Here is a 19,881-nt window from a genome sequence, read left to right as displayed (position 1 = left end):
CGTAATTAGCATGTTTGGTGGAAAAGTGACGGCTGATGTTGTATTCCTTTAAAACCGCAACGGTTTCTTGGCAAATAAGACATACAGCCTTTGACCGGACTTAAATGAAAAAGTATTTAGTTTCCCATTCCCTATTAAACACTCGGCACTCACTGTCGACTTTTCTTTTCTTTGGCCCACTCATTGTTGCAGATGGGTTCAGAACAGTAGCAGAGTAATAACAGAGAGTAGCCCGGGCTCCGCAAAATCAACTCAATGTATGACTGCCCCTTAGTGCGCTACCTGGTGGAATGCCAGGCATTACAGGACAAGGTCAAATGAATGCAGTTTAGTAATTTAATTAATATTCAACCCTCAAATCTGTACCAATCTTCGGCGGGCCGTATTAAAAAGACAAACGGGCCAGATGTGGCCCGCAGGCCGTAGTTTGCCCACCCCTGGTCTAACCCTAAACCATGGATGAGACGTCTCTCTGTCAGATATATGGTGAAGTCCTTGTTAACAGCCTTAGATGGGATCATCTCAACTGTTCAAAGAAAAAGGAAATAATGATCATGAAAAACTCTCTGCCACTATTGACATTTAACAGCAGCGCCCTCTGCTGGCAATTAATTCCTCTAGAGCAGGGGTGCCCAACCTTTTTTGACCCAAGATCTACTTTTCAAGTCGCCAACCTCCCGAGATCTACCAGTCCAGTGTCAACATCGCAAACCCACACACATCGTTTCCAGCCTGCAGTAACTAACCTCACAACACTTTTTCTTGTTGTCACACAACCACTAGACATCACATCACAAACCCTCCCTCTCTCAAACACACACACAGACAAATTCCTCTCACACAGTTGCCAGTTTGCATAGTGTGCTGTAGCACAAACCCGCTCTCTCTCTCACACACACACACACACACGCCAATCTGCATGATGAGCAATAGCCATAACTGACCTTAATATGAACCAAACAGAAAAATAAACCAGATACAAAACAGGTAGATCTCTGTGTTACGACTCCAGATGAAAACTCGTCTACGTCTAGGGGCGGTAGAGGAGTCGCAACAAAAAGGTAGTACATCAGACTTATTGTAGGAATTAAACAACCACAAACCACAATTCAACTATGTACAGTTATTTGTTTCCTCAGGGAAAACACAACACAAGACACACGCCAAGGAGAAAAGGGAACTTTTTTTGAGCGGTGCCAAAGCAAAGAAATCATAAACAAAAGTGATGTCCTAAACTAGTGCAATAGTAAGCTATACTATCAGGGCTATGCTAAAGTGCTATGCTACACTAGACTAGAACATACATGGGGCGGCACCCACTCCTAACCTGGTGAATTGTAACAGAGGTGAGCCTACGTGTTGGAAATGTAAACCCATGGGTCTCTTACCTATTCACCTTACCCCTATGGCGTACAATTAACAGACAGACAAATTATGAGAAAAACAATAAGTAAACAATGACGTAAATATAACAAAAGAAAACTAGATGTAAACAAGTACGTTGGAGGTTTCGATCAACCAGGCAACAGTGAGTCGACAGCAAACACAAGACTACGGTGAAAATGGGTTGACTCCCGAGGGGAAGTCCAGCGGAGCTTTTAAAGGACACGGACAGCCCTCTGATTGGTCAGGAACAGTGATGACTGATGGGGACGAATGGCCAATTGCTGACGGACACCTGAGTGACAGGGTAAGGGAAAAACAGAAGGAAACACAAAACACAACAAGGAAACGCACATGTAGGAGTGGGAACGTAACACTCTGAGTTTGAAAAAAGGAAATCACTTCCTACCTTAGTGGGAGACCTGACACTGGGAGGAGGAGGCTAGCTTCTCGTAGTCAGGAGTGTAGGAGCTGGTTGCAAGGCGTGTGTGCTCAGCATCATTCTCCTCCAAGTGAGCACGGAAAAGCCTTCTCTGCAGACTCCTGGCCCGAACTGAACACACAATCTTCATTGCAATATCCATCACTTCTTTCATATTTGAAATCTTTCCACACAACGCTTGCTGGTGAATTATACAATGATAATTCAGGATATCTGGGAAAGATTCACTTTCTTTGCAATGAACCCACTGGTGCGGCCCATCATAGCAGGCGCCCCATCAGTTGTGATGGAGATCAGCTTGAAGAGCGGCAGTTTTGTCTCGCTAACAAATCCCATGAAAGCATTAAACATATCCTCACCTCTGGTGTGTCCTTTTAATGGCAAAATGGTGAGTAGCTCTTCCTTGGCGCTCATGTCTTCAAAAACCATCCTGATGAAAACACACAATTGTGCCACATCCACCATATCAGTCGACTCGTCAAATTGGAGGGAAAAGCACTCACGCGTCAATATCCTTCCTCAGTTGCTCCTCCACATCCACAGCCATTCCCTCACATCGCCTTGTAGTCGTATTGCGGGAGAGTTGCACTTCTTTAATGGCCTTCACGATCTCGGTTTTATTTTTAAAGTCGTCAAAAAGGCTATCCGCTGCCTCGAGAAAGGCTTCCTTCACAATATCGCTGTCTTTGAATGGCTTCTTGTGTTTAGCAAGGACGTGACTGACGCGATAGGAAGCAATAGTTGCGGCCTTACCCTGGGTCTTCGGTTTGGTGAAGATTGACTGCCGTGCTGCAAGCTGTGCTTTCAAATCCCGCACTTTTGTGGCGCGTAAAGGCGTTTTTGCAGGGAAATCCCTCTCGTAGCTCCCGGGTACCGTTTTAAAATGCCGCTCCAGATTCCCTTTCTTTGCCAACGCCACCGTTGCATTGCAGATCAAACAAACAGGCTTTGAATGAGAATAAACACAAAAATAATCTTCCTCCCATTCAGGGTGAAAATGGTAGGTCTTGGCTCGTTTCCCCTCAGACATGTTAAAGTTTAGGAGTGCGTAACCGCTCTGATCGCTAGCTGCTAGCTACTGTTGACAGCTGTCAACTTACTATCATGCATGTCTCGCGCTACAGTAGGTTAAACGTGACCTACTTTTTTTTTTTTTGTGGACGTGTTTAAGAGACTGATAGGGTGCGCAGGCAAGGACTCATGATAGGCTGTAGTGTACATTTAATACAAAATATAACACACACACACACACACACACAAAACAAAACATATCCAACGACGCATAACTACAACAAAACAAAACAGTTTACAGTTACACATAAAAAAAACTTTTTTTTTTTCATTTTTTCCTACACCCCTCGTGATCGACTTGGGATCAGGCCGGGGTCTACCAGTAGACCGCGATCGACTGGTTGGGCACTCCTGCTCTAGAGCAGCGGTCCTCAACCTTTTTTGCACCACGGACCAGTTTCATGCAAGACTATTTTTCCACGGACCGGGGGGGAAAGAATCACGCGCATAACAAAACACAATAAAGTGCATATTATATAATTTAATTATTCATTTAATTATTACATTTATAATGTAAAAGTGACTCAACTCACCATAATACAGAATCAGTGGGAGCACTGAGCTTGTTTCCCTGCAACGAGACGGTCCCATCTAGGGGTGATGGGAGACAGTGACACCCGAAGTGTCCTTACCGGCAGGCATGATCAACTCTTCACCAATAGTGAAGGGCTTCTTAGCCTTGGCAATGCGGTTAGCCACTAAGAATGATGCTCTCAGTGCAGACACATTTGATGATGTGGTGGCCTTCAATAATTGCTTCTGTCCTTCGTGTTCACGTTTCTTTCTTTAAAAAAAACACCAAAGACTTGTCTTTTAATGCAGGGTGCTTGGTCTCTACGTGGCGAAGCAGTTTTGAAGGCTTCATGGCCTCGTTGGATAGCCGGTCGCCACATATTATACAGAGCGGGCTTGGGGCATGTCAATCACCTGTTGCGATGAACCCGTAATTTAAGTAGGACTCTTAGGTATTTTCTTTTAAATGCAGCTTTCTTTTTTTTTGGCAGTCTAGGAGTCTTCTGCTGTCTCATCATAGAGTCTTTCCCCCTTTTCAAAGAATCTCTCCAGCAATGTTTGTTTTTTACTAATTTTTGCTGGGTTAGCTTGTGGGCTTCATTTATCGGTGCATGGAAAAAAAACTGCGACTGAGAAGTGTGGAAAAGTGGCACAGATGGAAGTGGTCATTTTTCAAACACCCTGCAGACTGCGATAGTCAATAAAATGGAAATAAAATACAAATTAAAATGTTTTTATTCTTTCTGTGCGGCCCGGTACCAAATGATCCACGGCCGAAACTGGTCCGCGGCCCGGTAATTGGGGACTCCTGCTCTAGATTACTGCAAGGAGACAGAGAACGTCCCAGGGTTCGGGTTAGGGTTGGGGTTATGATTAGGGTTTGGGTCAGGTTCAGGGTCAGGGTTAGAGTTAGAGTTAGGGTTAGAGTTTGGGTCAGGGTCAGGGTTAGGGTCAGGGTTAGAGTTAGAGTTAGGGTTAGAGTCAGGGTCAGGGTCAGGGTTAGAGTTAGAGTTAGAGTTAGAGTTAGGGTTAGAGTCAGGGTCAGGGTCAGGGTCAGGGTCAGAGTTAGAGTTAGAGTTAGAGTTAGAGTCAGGGTCAGGGTTAAGATTCAAGATTCAAGATTCAAAGTGTTTATTATCATATGCACAGTAGAAAACATGTTTCCCTGTACAATGAAATTCTTGCTTTGCTGTCCGCAGAATGCCAACCAATGTAAAATATACAATACTAAAGAATATACAATATATACTAAACAAATGTACAAGACAGCAACATTTAAGGCATAAAATAAAATAGCAGCAATAATAATAATAAAACAGTGCAAATGTAGCAGTGCAATTATGCAAACTGGAAAATTCAGTTATTTGAGGTAGTAAGGTTATATTAATCTCCTATGGGTTGTTTAGGAGCCTGATGGCAGTGGGAAAGAAGGAGTTCTTCAGTCTGGTGGTCCTGCATTTAACACTTCTGTACCTCCGGCCTGAGGGTAGAAGTGTGAACAGTCCGTGCTGGGGGTGGGTGGGGTCCTTGAGGATGGAGGCGGCTCTCCTGTGGACTCTGCGGTGGTAGATGCTCTGCAGAGAGGGCAGTGGAGTCCTGGTGATTTTCTCAGCGTCTCCTAGGCCTGTCTGCACATTTGGGTTGTCATGACGTTGCTAAGGGAAGTGTTAACACTGGAAAGAAAACGTCCCCTTTGGTTCACACTAATGTTCTATTACACTAATGTTCTATTATACTAACGTTCTATTACACTAATGTTCTATTAAACTAACGTTCTATTACACTAATGTTCTATTATACTAATGTTCTATTAAACTAACGTTCTATTACACTAATGTTCTATTACACTAATGTTCTATTATACTAATGTTCTATTACACTAATGTTCTATTACACTGATGTTCTATTACACTAATGTTCTATTACACTAATGTTCTATTACACTGTTCTATTACACTAATGTTCTATTACACTGATGTTCTATTACACTAATGTTCTATTACACTGTTCTATTAAACTAATGTTCTTTTACACTAATGTTCTATTACCCCTGGATACGATCTAGTGTGCCTAGAAACGAAACTCACTAACTTACCATGTTGTCAAACATGTTGGCACCGAACAGTCCCATAGAAATACATTCCTAACCCTAACAGTCCCATAGAAATACATTCCTATCCCTAACAGTCCCATAGAAATACATTCCTATCCCTAACAGTCCCATAGAAATACATTCCTATCCCTAACAGTCCCATAGAAATACATTGGAACATTAAAAAATGCATTTTGTTTTTACGCTGCTGAAACAATCCGGAGTGCCAGATGTGTGAAAGGTTCAACCACTGAAGAGGAAATCTTCTCACATGGTTCTGCTTTCCTCCATTGGCCTCATGTGTTGTGCTGTCGACAGTCGACCAACAGATGGCGCCATGCAGCGTGTTTCTGCTCTCTGTCAGTCGCTGGAAAACTGACGGAACAGATTTAATCCACCATCAACTCCATAAGCATTACATACATGACATCACATTACATACATGTGACTTAGCTACTAACCGTAGCTAAGTCTTTCAACTTAACCAAGGTGTCGTCCGCACTACGCTAACCAGGCTAACCAAGGCTACACGATGCTACGCTAAGGCTACACTACACTATGCTAGCCTCGACTACACCAGACTATGCTATGCTACGCTACGCTACCCGGGTGGCGTGGACCAGGTAGCCCTTGGCCTTGATGATGCCGCGGCTCTTGACGATGATGGCGTAGCGCAGGACCCAGCGGAGGCGCCACACCACGCCGACGCCGCGTCACAGCGGTCGCGGTCGGGGTCGCCGTGGGACGCCGTTGCTAACGCCGCGCTCTCACGGAGCGCCTCCTGGAAGCCCGCCGACGTGATGAGCTCTGGAAGACGACAGAGAGACAGACAGGTTAGAGAAAGACAGGTTAGGGGGAGAGAGACAGGTCAAAGACAGACAGACAGCTCAGAGGGAGAGGGGGGAGGGAGAGAGAGAGAGACAGGTTAGAGGGGAGACAGACATGTCAAAGACAGACAGATAGACAGACGGGTCAGAGAGAGAGAGACAGCGCCTCCTGGAAGCCCGCCGCCGAGATAAGCTCTGGAAGGAGAGAGAGAGAGAGAGAGAGACATGTAACACTTACCTCGAGTTGTAGATAAGTATGCTATGTTAGGACCAGTGACTAGGCTCGTAGGGAGCAGTAGTAGTTAAAACAGTAATAATAGCAAAATAATAATCAGACACACCACAGACCATCAAGTAAGTTTTAAATGCCGGCTTGTTTATACACATTTGTAGAAAAAGTTAGAAGTAGAAAATTGGTACCATAAGACAGTTTACATTACACATACATACATTGAATACTGAAAACAATTGCATCTAAATGCAAATGGGTCAATAATAAACCTCTTCTTTAAGGAATATCAAGAAAAACAAAGTCTCTCAGTTCAAGAAAATATTTCTAAAGTGAAGTCTCGGTTAAAGTTTCTTTTAAAGTTCTATTTGATTTCTAATTTCAATAGTTAACTATTTTAAGTTCAATGGCTATCTTACTTTTCCATAAGATTATTCTATCTAAGTATCATTAAGATCTTTTAAATCTTCATTAAATCAATATTTTCACTAGGCCTATTTAGAATCAAGTATCAAGTATTAATCTCCTATTTTAGCAATATAAACCAGTGAGCTACTATGTTTAGCGAGTTCAGAAACAAAATCAAAATCAGTTTGGCATTAGCATGAAACCAGTAAGATAACAATAATACCATCAAACATCAATTAAAACATTCACCATTCAACATTAACATCAAGGCTATGAACGTATAGTGAATAACTATCAAGTATCAAGTTAAATGCTAATCAATCTTTTCAGGCAACAATGCAATTCAATCATAGACCGTATGCAACGGTCAACGAATTCAACCTTGCTAGCAACCAGGCGAAACAGTCCAGCGAATGCCACGTGCGAACTTAGTTTTCATTGAGTCCACGCTTACCGCAAATTAAAGTCCAAACGAATCCTCTTGCAACGAAATAACGAAGGCTTTACACAGTCCTACCGCAAATCCGATGAAAGAGTCCTTGTTCTTCTCCAGAATGTAGATGAATCTTGTGGATGCAACGTGATGATGATCCGATGGTTCTTCTCAAGAATGTAGGAGGCTCGCCAGCGGGAGCGTGGCTCCGGATAATACACGGTTTTACTCTCTTATATAATGTCTAAATAAACCACAGTCTACCTTTGCAGACAGAATACAACATAAAACACTTTCAAATCAAAGAAAATAAACGTTTTCACTCGGTTTTGCTGTTATTTTGCTCACTGGTTAGTTCCACTAGCTTTCGCTCAACTTGCTTCGTCTCTGACTAGCATTCTCAATGAAAAAGGAAGTTGCAACCAGCCATTCTGATTGGCTGACTAGTTTAAGTGACAAAACTTCCTGTAAAAATCAATATTGAAACGAATTATTTTTAATCCTATTTATTAGACTAAATCATGGACTTTTATTTCTAATGTCAGAATATTTATTCAGAAATATTTTTACTGTTATTTATTCAAGTATCTGTTTATGGCTATTTTAACCTAGGTTACAGACAGGTTAGAGGGAGAGACAGACATGGAAAGAGAGGGAGAGAGAGAGAGACAGGTTAGAGGGAGAGACAGACATGGAAAGAGAGGGAGGGAGAGAGAGAGACAGGTCAGAGAGAGACAGACAGCTCAGATGAAGAGGGAGGTTAGGTTAGAGGGGGGACAGACAGGTCAGAGAGAGACAGACAGGTCAGGGACAGAGAGAGAGAAAGAGAGACAGACAGACAGACACCCCCAGACAAATTGATCACAGACAGACAGATCACAGACAGACACCCACCTTTGGGGTCGTTGTGGGTCAGTAGCTGGACCCCCGCCTGCTTGGCATATGCCGTCAGATCGGGGGGCATCACACAACAGGACGCCAGGTTGACCTGGTTGCTGATGGGCTTCACCTTGGATACGGGAGAGAGAGAGACAGGTCAGAGAGACAGACAGGTCAGGGACAGAGAGACAGACAGGCCATCAGATCGGGGGGCATCACAGAACAGGACGCCAGGTTGACCTGGTTACTGGTGGGCTTCACCTTGGATACGGAAGAGAGAGAGACAGGTCAGGGAGAGACAGACAGGTCAGGGACAGAGAGACATACAGGCCATCAGATCGGGGGGCATCACAGAACAGGACGCCAGGTTGACCTGATTACTGGTGGTCTTCACCTTGGATACGGGGGAGAGAGAGAGAGAGAGAGAGAGACAGGTCAGGGACAGACAGACAGGTCAGGGACAGAGAGAGAGAGACAGACAGACAGACACTGTTAACTGCTTGGTTGGGACAGAGAGAGAGAGACAGGACAGGGACAGAGAGAAAGAGAGAGAGAGAAAGAGAGACAGACAGTTGGCGTACGCACTCAGTTTGACCTGGTTACTGGTGGGGTTTCACCTTGGACATGGAGAGAGAGACAGACAGGTCAGGGAGAGACAGATACCCCCAGCACAGGACAGACAGACAGACAGTTCAGAGACAGAGACAGACACCCACCTGGGCCCAGTCGTAGCGCTCCTCCAGGAGGCCCTTGTCCAGGACAGACAGACAGATCAGACAGACAGACACCCACCTGGTCCCAGTCGTACAACTCCTCCAGGAGGCCCTTGTCCAGGACAGACAGACAGGTCAGGGATAGAGCGAGAGAGAGAGAGAGACAGACAGACAGACACACACACCGTCCAGGACAAACAGACAGGCCAGAGAAAGACAGACAGACACCCACCTGGGCCCAGTTGTGCAGCTCCTCCAGGAGGCCCTTGTCCAGGTCCGACGTCCCGATGGCGACCACCTTCCCGGACGCCACCAGCGTTTCCAAGAAAACCCATGCCGGCTGCAGGTCCGAGAGGGTCTGGGGGGCGTGGTCGGCCCCCGGGGGGGGGGGGCGGGCGCCAGGATGACCGAGTCGAGTTGGGAGAGGGCGAGAGTGAGACAGGCTGTTGGGGGGGAGGGAGACAGGTTAGGGAGAGAAAGACAGGTTAGAGGTCCGAGAGGGTCTGGGTGTGGGGGGGGGGGGGGATGTTGTCCTCCTGGTCGACAGGGCGAGGGTGAGACAGGCTGTGGAGGGGAGAGACAAACAGGTAAAGAGAGAGACAGACAGGCAGACAGCCAGCCAGCCAGCCAAACAAACAGACAGACAAGCAGACAGCCAAACAGGCAGACAGACAGACAAACAGGCAGGACTCACCCATGTCGACAGCCTGCCTGATGGACGACTGGTCCGACTCGCACAGGAACAGCTTGACTGCAACGACAACGTTAGCGTGGGTTAGCCTAGGTTAGCCTGTGTTAGCATGTGCTGGTGTCATTTGTTAGCCTGTGTTAACGTGTGGTCGCGTCGTGTGTAATCATGGGCTGGTATCGTCCGCCTGGGGGGTGGAGCAGTCCAGGACGTCAGACTCCTGGAGAGACAGACAGGTTAGAGAAAGACAGGTGAGAGAGAGACAGGTAAACAGACAGACAGGTTAGAGAGAGAGAGACAGACAGGTCAGAGAGAGAGAGACAGACAAGCATGATGGTGGCCTCGGCCGCATGGGGGGTGGAGCAGTCCAGGACGTCAGACTCCTGGAGAGACAGACAGGTCAGAGAGAGAGACACAGGTAAACAGACAGACAGGTTAGAGAGAGAGAGACAAGTTAGAGACAGACAGACAGAGAGACAGACAGGCGTGATGGCCTCGGCCGCCTGGGGGGTGGAACAGTCTAGGACGTCAGACTCCTGGAGAGACAGACAGGTCTGAGAGACAGACAGGTTCAGGACAGACAGATTACAGAAAGACAGCCAGGCGTGCCTGGGAGGGGGGAGCAGTCCAGGTTAGAGACAGACCAGACTAGTCGAACTAGAGAGAGGGAGAGAAAGAGAGAGAGATTAGCTGACCTCAGCAGAACCTCCCTCCCTCCCTGTTCAACCCTCCCCCCCAAACCTGCCTCCCCCCCGTCTCCCTGCCTGTGTGTGTGTCTGTGTGAGTGTGTCTGTGTATGTCTGTGTGAGTGTGTGTATGTCTGTGTGAGTGTGTGTGTGTGTGTCTGTGTGTATGTGAGTGTGTGTGTGTCTTCCTCTCTCTCTCCCTGTCTCAGGAGCACCCACCCACACACACACACACACACACACACACACACACACACACACACACACACACGTTGTCACTTGACTCACTAAACATTGACGCCTCTGGGCATGTGTGTGTATGTGTGAGTGTCTGTGTGAGTGTGTGTCTGTCTGTGTGAGTGTGCGTATGTGTGAGTGTGTGTGTGTGTCTCCCTCTCTCTCTCCCTGTCTCAGGAGCACCCACCCACACACACACACACACACACACACACACACGTTGTCACTTGACTCACTAAACATTGACGCCTCTGGGCATGTGTGTGTGTCTGTGTGTGTCTGTGTGAGTGAGTGTGTGTGTGAGTGTGTGTGTGTGTGTGTCTGTGTGTTGTGATGGCCCAGCCGGTGAGCAGTGCCCCACAGAGACACCTGGTGGCCACAAGGGGGAGGCAAAGGCAGCCATGGGGTGTCGTGCTGGATGGGAGGTACTATCCCAGTTCTATGTCCTGGATACTCCGCCACCAATCAGATGACTCAGCTCACCGCTCACAGGTGCGCTGAGTCAGCTCGGCGATCCTGAGGCCTTTTAAACTCCCCAGGACAAGCTGAAGACAGACTGGCTGGAGGAACGAGTCGAGACCAGACACCCGCTAAGCCAGTCTCATAAGCCAAACGGGAGAGAAAGCCTGGAAGACGGAGAGGAACCCCCCAACCGACCGGAGGAAGAGGTCAGTGAAAGGGACCCGATATCCCACTAACTTTGGCCTGTCTCTCTCTCTCTCTCTCTGACGACAAGAAGAACCCGGCGGAGCGCCGTAGCCCCAACCGCCAACCCGGTGAAGATTTGAGTTGCCTTTCGCCTCTCCCTTTTCCCCGCACCTTAGAAATAAAACCCTACGTTGATTTCACCGCAACCCCTGTTTCCGCCTGTTTCTATTCTCATTGGTTGACCCGCTGTTGCGCCTGTCGACCAGGCTCCCACAGTGTGTCTGTGTGAGTGTGTCTGTCTGTCTATCTGTGGGTGTGCGTGTGTGTGTGGAGCATCCAGAGAGAGACGAAGTAAAGGAGGGAGGGAAGGAAGGAAGGTAGGAAGGAAGGGAGGGAGGGAAGGAAGGAAGGAAGGAAGAGAGGGATGAGTCTCACCTTCTCCTCCGCCGACAGTAAGGAAAGAAGAGAGGAAACAGGAAAGGAGGGAAGGGAAGGAGGGAGGGAAGGAGGGAGGGAAGGAGAGAGAGAGAGAGAGACAGGAGGGAGGGAGGGAGGGAGGGGAGAAGGAGGGGAGAAGGAGGGAGAGAGAGAGACAGGAGGGAGGGAGGGAGAGAGAGAGACAGGAGGGAGGGAAGGAGGGAGAGAGGGAGAGAGACAGGAGGGAGGGAGGGAGGGAGAGACAGGAGGGAAGGAAGGAAGGAAGACAGGAAAGGAGGGAGAGAAGGAGGGAGGGAAGGAGGGAGAGACAGGAGGGAGAGAAGGAGAGAGAGACAGGAGGGAGGGAGGGAGAGAAGGGGGGAGGGAAGGAGAGAGAGAGAGAGACAGGAGGGAGGGAGAGAAGGAAAGAAGGAGGGAGGGAGGGAGGGAGAGAGACAGGAGGGAGGGAGGGAAGGAGGGAGGGAGAGAGACAGGAGGGAGGGAGAGACAGGAGGGAAGGAAGTAAGGAAGACAAGAAAGGAGGGAAGGAAGAGAGAGACAGGAAAGGAGGGAGGGAGGGAGGGAGAGAAGAGAGGGATGAGTCTCACCTTCTCCCCGGCCGACGGCGTCTCGGAGGACCAGTCACTCAGCATGGCGCGGATACAGTCCTGGAGCTACGGCAACAACAGACAGACAGGTCAGATGGAGAGACAGACAGGTCAGAGACAAACAGACAGACAGACAGACAGGTCAGAGACTGACAGACAGACAGACAGAGGGACAGACAGGTCAGAGACAGACAGACAGACAGTGTGTGTGTGTATGTCTGTGTGAGTGTGTGTGTGTGTGTGTATGTCTGTGTCAGTGTGTGTGTGTGTGTGTGTGTGTGTGTGTATGTGAGTGTGTATGTGTCTCCCTCTCTCTCTCCCTGTCTCAGGAGCACCCACACACACACACACACACACGTTGTCACTTGACTCACTAAACATTGACGCGCGTGTGTGTGTGTGTGTGTCTGTGTGTGTGTGTGTGTGTGTGTGTGTGTGTGTCTCCCTCTCTCTCACACACACACATTGTCACTTGACTCACTAAACATTGACGCCTCTGGGCGCGCGTGTGTGTGGGTGTGCGTGTGTGTGTGTGTGTGGAGCATCCAGAGAGAGACGAAGGAAGGAAGGAAGGAAGGAAGAGAGGGATGAGTCTCACCTTCTCCTCCGCCGACAGTAAGGAAAGAAGACAGGAAACAGGAAAGGAGGGAAGGGAAGGAGGGAGAGAAGGAGGGAGGGAAAGAGAGAGAGACAGGAGGGAGGGAGGGAGGGAGGGAGGGGAGAAGGAGGGGAGAAGGAGGGAGAGAGAGAGACAGGAGGGAGGGAAGGAGGGAGAGAGGGAGAGAGACAGGAGGGAGGGAAGGAGGGAGAGAGGGAGAGAGACAGGAGGGAGGGAGGGAGAGACAGGAGGGAAGGAAGGAAGGAAGACAGGAAAGGAGGGAAAGAAGAGAGAGACAGGAGGAAAGGAGGGAGGGAAGGAGGGAGAGAGAGAGAGACAGGAAAGGAGGGAGGGAGAGAAGAGAGGGATGAGTCTCACCTTCTCCCCGGCCGACGGCGTCTCGGAGGACCAGTCACTCAGCGTGGCGCGGATACAGTCCTGGAGCTACGGCAACAACAGACAGACAGGTCAGATGGAGAGACAGACAGGTCAGAGAGAAACAGACAGACAGACAGATAGACAGACAGATAAGACAGAGGGACAGACAGGTCAGAGACAGCATGGCGCGGATACAATCCTGGAGCTGGAGGGCAACAAAAGACATACAGGTCAGACAGACAGACAGAGAGAGACAGGTCAGATAGAGAGACAGACAGGTCAGAGACAGCGTGGCGCGGATATAATCCTGGAGCTGAACGGCAACAACAGGTCAGACAGACAGACAGAAAATGACAATAAAACGACATATTTAGTATTTATTTAATCACATTCATAATACACACACACGGTCAGTTCGTTAGAGCCAGTTAGCATTCGCCTTTAGCACCCCGTCAACACTGCACTCTGTAGGTAAATTCGTTAGCCCCATTAGCATTAGCCTTTAGCACCCCGTCAACACTGCACTCGGTAGGTAAATTCGTTAGCTTCGTTAGCCCCGTTAGCATTAGCCTCTAGCCTCCCGACCCCCCCCCCCGCCCTTCTTACCTCCTCACTCGGGGACGACGGACACTTCTTCTTCAGCCGGCTCCGGTTGACGAGGTTCCCGGTGTGGAGGTTGAGCGTCGTGGCCCGGGTCAGAAACGAGGTCCGGGTACCGGTACCAGAGGAGGAGCCTGAGGAGCCGGTCCCAGAGCCGCCGGAGGAGACGGTCCCAGAGCCGCCGGAGGAGCCGGTCCCAGAGCCGCCGGAGGAGCCGGTCCCAGAGCCGCCGGAGGAGCCGGTCCCTGAGCCGCCGGAGGAGCCGGTCCCAGAGCCGCCGGAGGAGCCGCCGGAGACGGTCCCAGAGCCGCCGGAGGACACGGTCCCAGAGCCGCCGGAGGACACGGTCCCAGAGCCGCCGGAGGAGCCGCCGGAGACGGTCCCAGAGCCGCCGAAGGAGCCGGTATAGGAGACGGTACCACCGGGGGAGACGGTCCCAGAGGACCCGCTACGAGTACCAGAGGAGCCGCCGGTGTCGGTGGTTTCCATGGTGTCTGTCTCCCCTTCTCTCGTAAAGAAGAAGTAAATGTCGTAAAGATATAATAATAATAATAATAATAAAAAGATATCGTAAAATGAGGGAGGGGTGGGGTTGTCTAGCAACGAGGAACAGTTGGTGGGTTTGAGGGAATGTCGTAAAGGAAAAGAAAATGTCGGAAAGGGACGGGATATGGTGGGTTACCTAGCAACGAGGGGGTGGGGAGAGTGTGTGTGTGGTTTGAAGGACTGTCGTAAAAATATTTTTTCAAAACAAATACGAACGGTGGAGGGAAAGGGGGGGGGTTGCCTAGCAACGAGGGGGTGGGTTTGAGGGAATGTCGAGTAATGATGACACGACGCGTTTCCACACACACACACACACACACACGGTCAGTTCGTTAGAGCCAGTTAGCATTAGCCTTTAGCACCCCGTCAACACTGCACTCGGTAGGTAAATTCGTTAGCTTCGTTAGTTAGCCCCGTTATCATTAGCCTCAGAGCCGGTAGAGGAGACGGTACCACCGGGGGAGACGGTCCCAGAGGACCCGCTACGAGTACCAGAGGAGCCGCCGGTGTCGGTGGTGGTGGTGGTTTCCATGGTGTCTGTCTCCCCTTCTCTCGTAAAGAAGAAGTAAATGTCGTAAAGATATAATAATAATAATAATAATAATAATAATAATAATAATAATAGTAAATGTCGTAAAATAAGGGAGGTTGGTGTGTTTGAGGGAATGTCGTAAAGGAAAAGAAAATGTCGGAAAGGGACGGGATATGGTGGGTTACCTAGCAACGAGGGGGTGGGGAGATTGTGTGGTTTGAAGGAGTTTCATAAAACATTTTTTTCTAAAAAATGTCGTAAAATACGAACGGTGGAGGGAAAAGGGGGGGGGTTGCCTAGCAACGAGGAGGTGGGTTTAAAGAGCCAAACTACATGGTTCTACTAGCCCTAGGGTTAGGGTTAGGGTCAGGGTTAAAGTTAACTCATCCCCTAGGGTTAGGGTTAGGGTCAGGGTCAGGGTTAAAGTTAACTCATCCCCTAGGGTTAGGGTTAGGGTCAGGGTTTAGGGTTAAAGTTAACTCATCCCCTAGGGTTAGGGTTAGGGTCAGGGTTTAGGGTTAGGGTCAGGGTCAGGGTTAGAGTAAGGGTTAGGGTCAGGGTCAGAGTCAGGTTCAGGGTCAGAGTTAGGGTTAGGGTCAGAGTCAGGGTCAGGGTCAGGGTCAGGGTTAGAGTTAGGGTCAGGGTCAAGGTTAACTCGTCTCCTAGGCCTGTCTGCACATTTGGGTTGTCATGACGTTGCTAAGTGAAGTGTTAACACTGGAAAGAAAACGTCCCCTTTGGTTTCCACTGATGTTCTATTATACTAATGTTCTATTATACTAAGATTATATTACACTGATGTTCTATTACACTGTTCTATTACATAAATGTTCTATTATACTAATATTCTATTATACTAATGTTCTATTACACTGTTCTATTACATAAATGTTCTATTACACTAATGTTCTATTACATAAATGTTCTATTACACTAATGTTCTATTACACTAATGTTCAATTACACTGATGTTCTATTACACTAATGTTCTATTACACTGATGTTCTATTACACTAATGTTCAATTACACTGATGTTCTATTACACTGTTCTATTACACTGATGTTCTATTACACTGATGTTCTATTACACTAATGTTCTATTACACTGATGTTCTATTACACTGTTCTATTACACTGTTCTATTACACTGATGTTCAATTACACTGATGTTCTATTACACTGTTCTATTACACTGTTCTATTACACTGATGTTCTATTACACTGATGTTCTATTACACTGTTCCATTATAAAAGATCTGTGATGTTATAAAGAATATTTCAGGTTCAAATTCTGGGTTTTTAGGATCCAGTGCTTATTGCTAACTGGCTGGATTCTAATCTCTCTGTTGTTGTAATACTAGTAAATGACCACCAGGTGGTGCCCCCATCTGAGGGCTAGAGGTCTGGGGGATAGGGGTCTGGGGGTCTGGGGGTCTGGAGGTCTGGGGTCTGGGGGTCAGAGGTACTGCAGGGGACAGGTGAAGTCTTCTCATGAGAGCCATGCCTCCCATGGCAGGGAGCGGTACTGCAGCGGACAGGTGAAGTCTTCTCATGAGAGCCATGCCTCCCATGGCAGGGAGCGGTACTGCAGGGGACAGGTGAAGTCTTCTCATGAGAGCCATGCCTGCCATGGCAGGGAGCGGTACTGCAGGGGACAGATGAAGTCTTCTCATGAGAGCCATGCCTCCCATGGCAGGGAGCGGTACTGCAGGGATCAGGTGAAGTCTTCTCATGAGAGCCATGCCTCCCATGGCAGGGAGAGGTACTGCAGGGGACAGGTGAAGTCTTCTCATGAGAGCCATGCCTCCCATGGCAGGGAGCGGTACTGCAGGGGACAGGTGAAGTCTTCTCATGAGAGCCATGCCACCCATGGCAGGGAGCGGTACTGCAGGGGACAGGTGAAGTCTTCTCATGAGAGCCATGCCTCCCATGGCCGGGAGCAGTACTGCAGAGTACAGGTGAAGTCTTCTCATGAGAGCCATGCCTCCCACAGCCCACAGACAGAGAGGAGAAAAGCAGCCTGCACCTTGGCTGCCCCTCACAATGTCACATGATGCATAGATATTACTGTACTAGATGATTACTATATAAAAATGAAGGAATACATGGAAAGTGAAGTTCAGAACATGTACAGCGCCTTCTGAAGGTATTCAGACCCCTTCACTTTTTACACATTTTCTTGTGTTATAGAGTAAATTTGAAATGGATTCAATTTAAAGAATTTGCCATCAATCCACACACAATACCCCAGAATGACAAAGCGAAAACACGATTTTTGACATTTCAGTACATTTATTAAAAGTGAAATACAAAAATACCTCATGGACAGAAATATTCAGACTTTTTGCTTTGACAGTCTTAAAATTAGTTAAAATGCAAAAATGTCATCAACAAATCACTCAATAAGTTGAATTGAGTACATCTTAATGCAAGGATAATAGTTCATGTCATTTCGGAATGAATATCTTTGTTTTTATAGGGTCTCTGATTTGCATAGGAATCAATTACACACTGTGTAGATTAGGATGTTCCGAAGACACTGTCCATGTTGTACTGACAGAGAAGGAGAGCTGTCTTCACATCCACTCCCTGCTACCTTACACACAGCAACGTGATCCAGCATCACAACTCAAACACCCAATCTAACCAACTCTTATATACATACAGACACTCTCTCCTGTGTTATTCTCAGAGTTCATCATCAGTCTGATTTGATCATCTAATCATTCATCTGGATTGTTTCACTGTCAGTTGCATATCCATCAAAAAAAGTAAAAAACATGTAAGCTTCTGTTTTTTGTCACTCAATTACAATCTATTTCACTATTAGATGCATTTTATTGAATTTAATAATACATATATATATATACAGTAAAAATAATATAACTACACACTACACACAATGCACAACACCCTACACCCTACACACTAAACACTACACCCTACACAGTAAACAATAAACACTACATCCTACACACTAGACCCTACACACTATGCACTACGCACTACACCCTACACCCTACACACTGGGAGAGGGAACATCTGTACATCCAACATCTCAGTGAAAACACACCACTGTCCAACTGCATCATGTTATGATCCGTCATCTTTGAGCCTTTGGTGTTCAGTGTGATCTCCCTGAGACTAGTTTACACAGGGTCACTGAACAGCCCTCGTCCCAAAGATAAAACCCTGGGTAGAGCGGCTCAGTGAATGTGGAGTGGAATGTGTGCAGGAGGGTCCGTGTGTCAGAGGAGACGCTGTAGAAGGACAGAGTGCCGGCCGGCCAGTCCAGATACACTCCTACTCTGTGGGAGCCAGAGGAGGAGACAGGTATGTCAGTCTTATTATTATTGTGTATGGCAGAGTATTTGTCATCAGAGCAGAACAGACTCCAGGACTTGTCATTGTATCCCAACCCACAGTCATGACCCACTCCTCTCCTGCTGATTCCTTTATATGTCACTCCTATATAAGCCACTCTCCCACTCCACTCTACCTCCCAGTAACAGCGCCCAGTCAGACCCTCTCTACACAGCACCTGGTGCCAGCGCTCAAATCTCTCTGGGTGATCAGGATACGGCTGCTTCTCTCTCCCCCCTGTCACCTTTCTGTTCTCCTCAGACAGAGAGAGGTCTCTGTGTGCTGTGTTTGGGTCCAGTGTGAGCTCACAGGCATCTGATTGAGAGGACAGAAATAATCATCAAATCAATACAATTGAATAACTTACAATATTCACAATGTGATCTTGTTATGGCAACATTATTTTTATTTTTTTCACAAAATATTACTTATTTATTTGAAATGTTTTACAAGGGATACAACTAATTCACATTTACTAATATTTTAGATTTACATATGAATACAATACTGGTGCTCTGTTTGAACTCTGCTGTACCCTGGTTCTTGAGTAATATCACAGTCCTATTCTCTACAGCGGTGGTGACTTACATTTGATCAGCCCAGGTTTGAGCCTGCACTCTCCACCATGGTCCACACTATATCAACCACAGAAGAACCCACAGAGGTTGAATGACACACTCACAATCATGTGGAAAATAGATACAGTGCATTCATCTCATTGATACGTCCAGCCACATATTCAGCCTTTACCTGAGTGTCTGTAGTTTACAGAGTGGATCTTTCTGTACAGCAGAGAGCAGCGCCAGTCCTGAGTCTCCTGGGTGATTGTAGCTGAGGTCCAGCTCTCTCAGGTGGGAAGGCTTAGACCTCAGAGCTGAAGCCAGAGAAACACAGCCTTCCTCTGGGACTCCACAGCCTGACAACCTGGGGAAATAGTGTCACTCCATCTGATATCAAGAATCTGATTATTCCTCTCTAATGTACATGTGCAGCTTTAAATCCTCTTCATTTAACAGTTGAAAGGCTAGAAACATTGTATTCAAGTGAAGAACATTCAAACTAGTGTGTTATAATGGCCCGAGATACTCATGCTTCTGCACCCCAAAAGACCTCACCTCAGTGTCTGTAGTTGACAGTGTGGACTCCCCAGGCCAGCAGAGAGCAGCTTCACCCCCCCGTCACCTAGATCATTATAACTGAGGTCCAGCTCTCTCAGGTGGCAGGAGTCTGAGCTGAGAGCTGAGGCCAACGCTTCACAGCATCTCTCTGTGAGGTGACATCCATTCAGCCTGAATGAGGTGAATGGATGTCATGATGATGATGCAGCCAAACGATCACTGTGGTGCATGAATTCATGAGTGAGAGTTATAGTTGCTCTCAACAGGGGAGTAATTAACTATGGATACATTTGTAGTGACTGGATTTCTATGTCTAGTGTAATGTATTTGCTAGCTATTGGGTTAGTGCAGTATTGTGGAGTCCCATGAGCTGATCTAAGGCCAGGTGGGTCAGTATTTGAGGAGGGCAAACATATTCAGAGAGTGTAGACAGAGCAGCCCCCCCTCCCACCACACACACACACAAACACA

General features: G+C 47.6%; 1 protein-coding gene and 1 pseudogene across 2 annotated transcripts in view; one reads left to right on the top strand and one right to left on the bottom strand.

The window, feature by feature from the left end:
- The window catches only part of LOC310823913 (tripartite motif-containing protein 16-like protein), a gene marked incomplete at its 5' end in the record, with an annotated part of 214,783 nt that overhangs the window by 152,723 nt on the left and 42,179 nt on the right, over positions 1-19,881 (top strand). The gene's annotated exons all lie outside the window — the stretch shown is intronic.
- Positions 6,474-16,902, bottom strand: LOC310823615 (glutamate--cysteine ligase regulatory subunit-like; annotated as a pseudogene). Its single transcript has 5 exons — positions 16,854-16,902; positions 9,685-9,741; positions 9,223-9,433; positions 8,293-8,407; positions 6,474-6,523 (listed from the first exon to the last, which is right to left on the bottom strand). The product of its transcript is annotated as a glutamate--cysteine ligase regulatory subunit-like (transcript).

The sequence above is a fragment of the Argentina silus genome, assembly GCF_951799395.1.
Source record: "Argentina silus genome assembly, chromosome: Y".
Classification (NCBI taxonomy): domain Eukaryota; kingdom Metazoa; phylum Chordata; class Actinopteri; order Argentiniformes; family Argentinidae; genus Argentina; species Argentina silus.
Note: the sequence above shows the minus strand (reverse complement) of the source record. Positions and strands in the feature narration are given on the sequence as shown.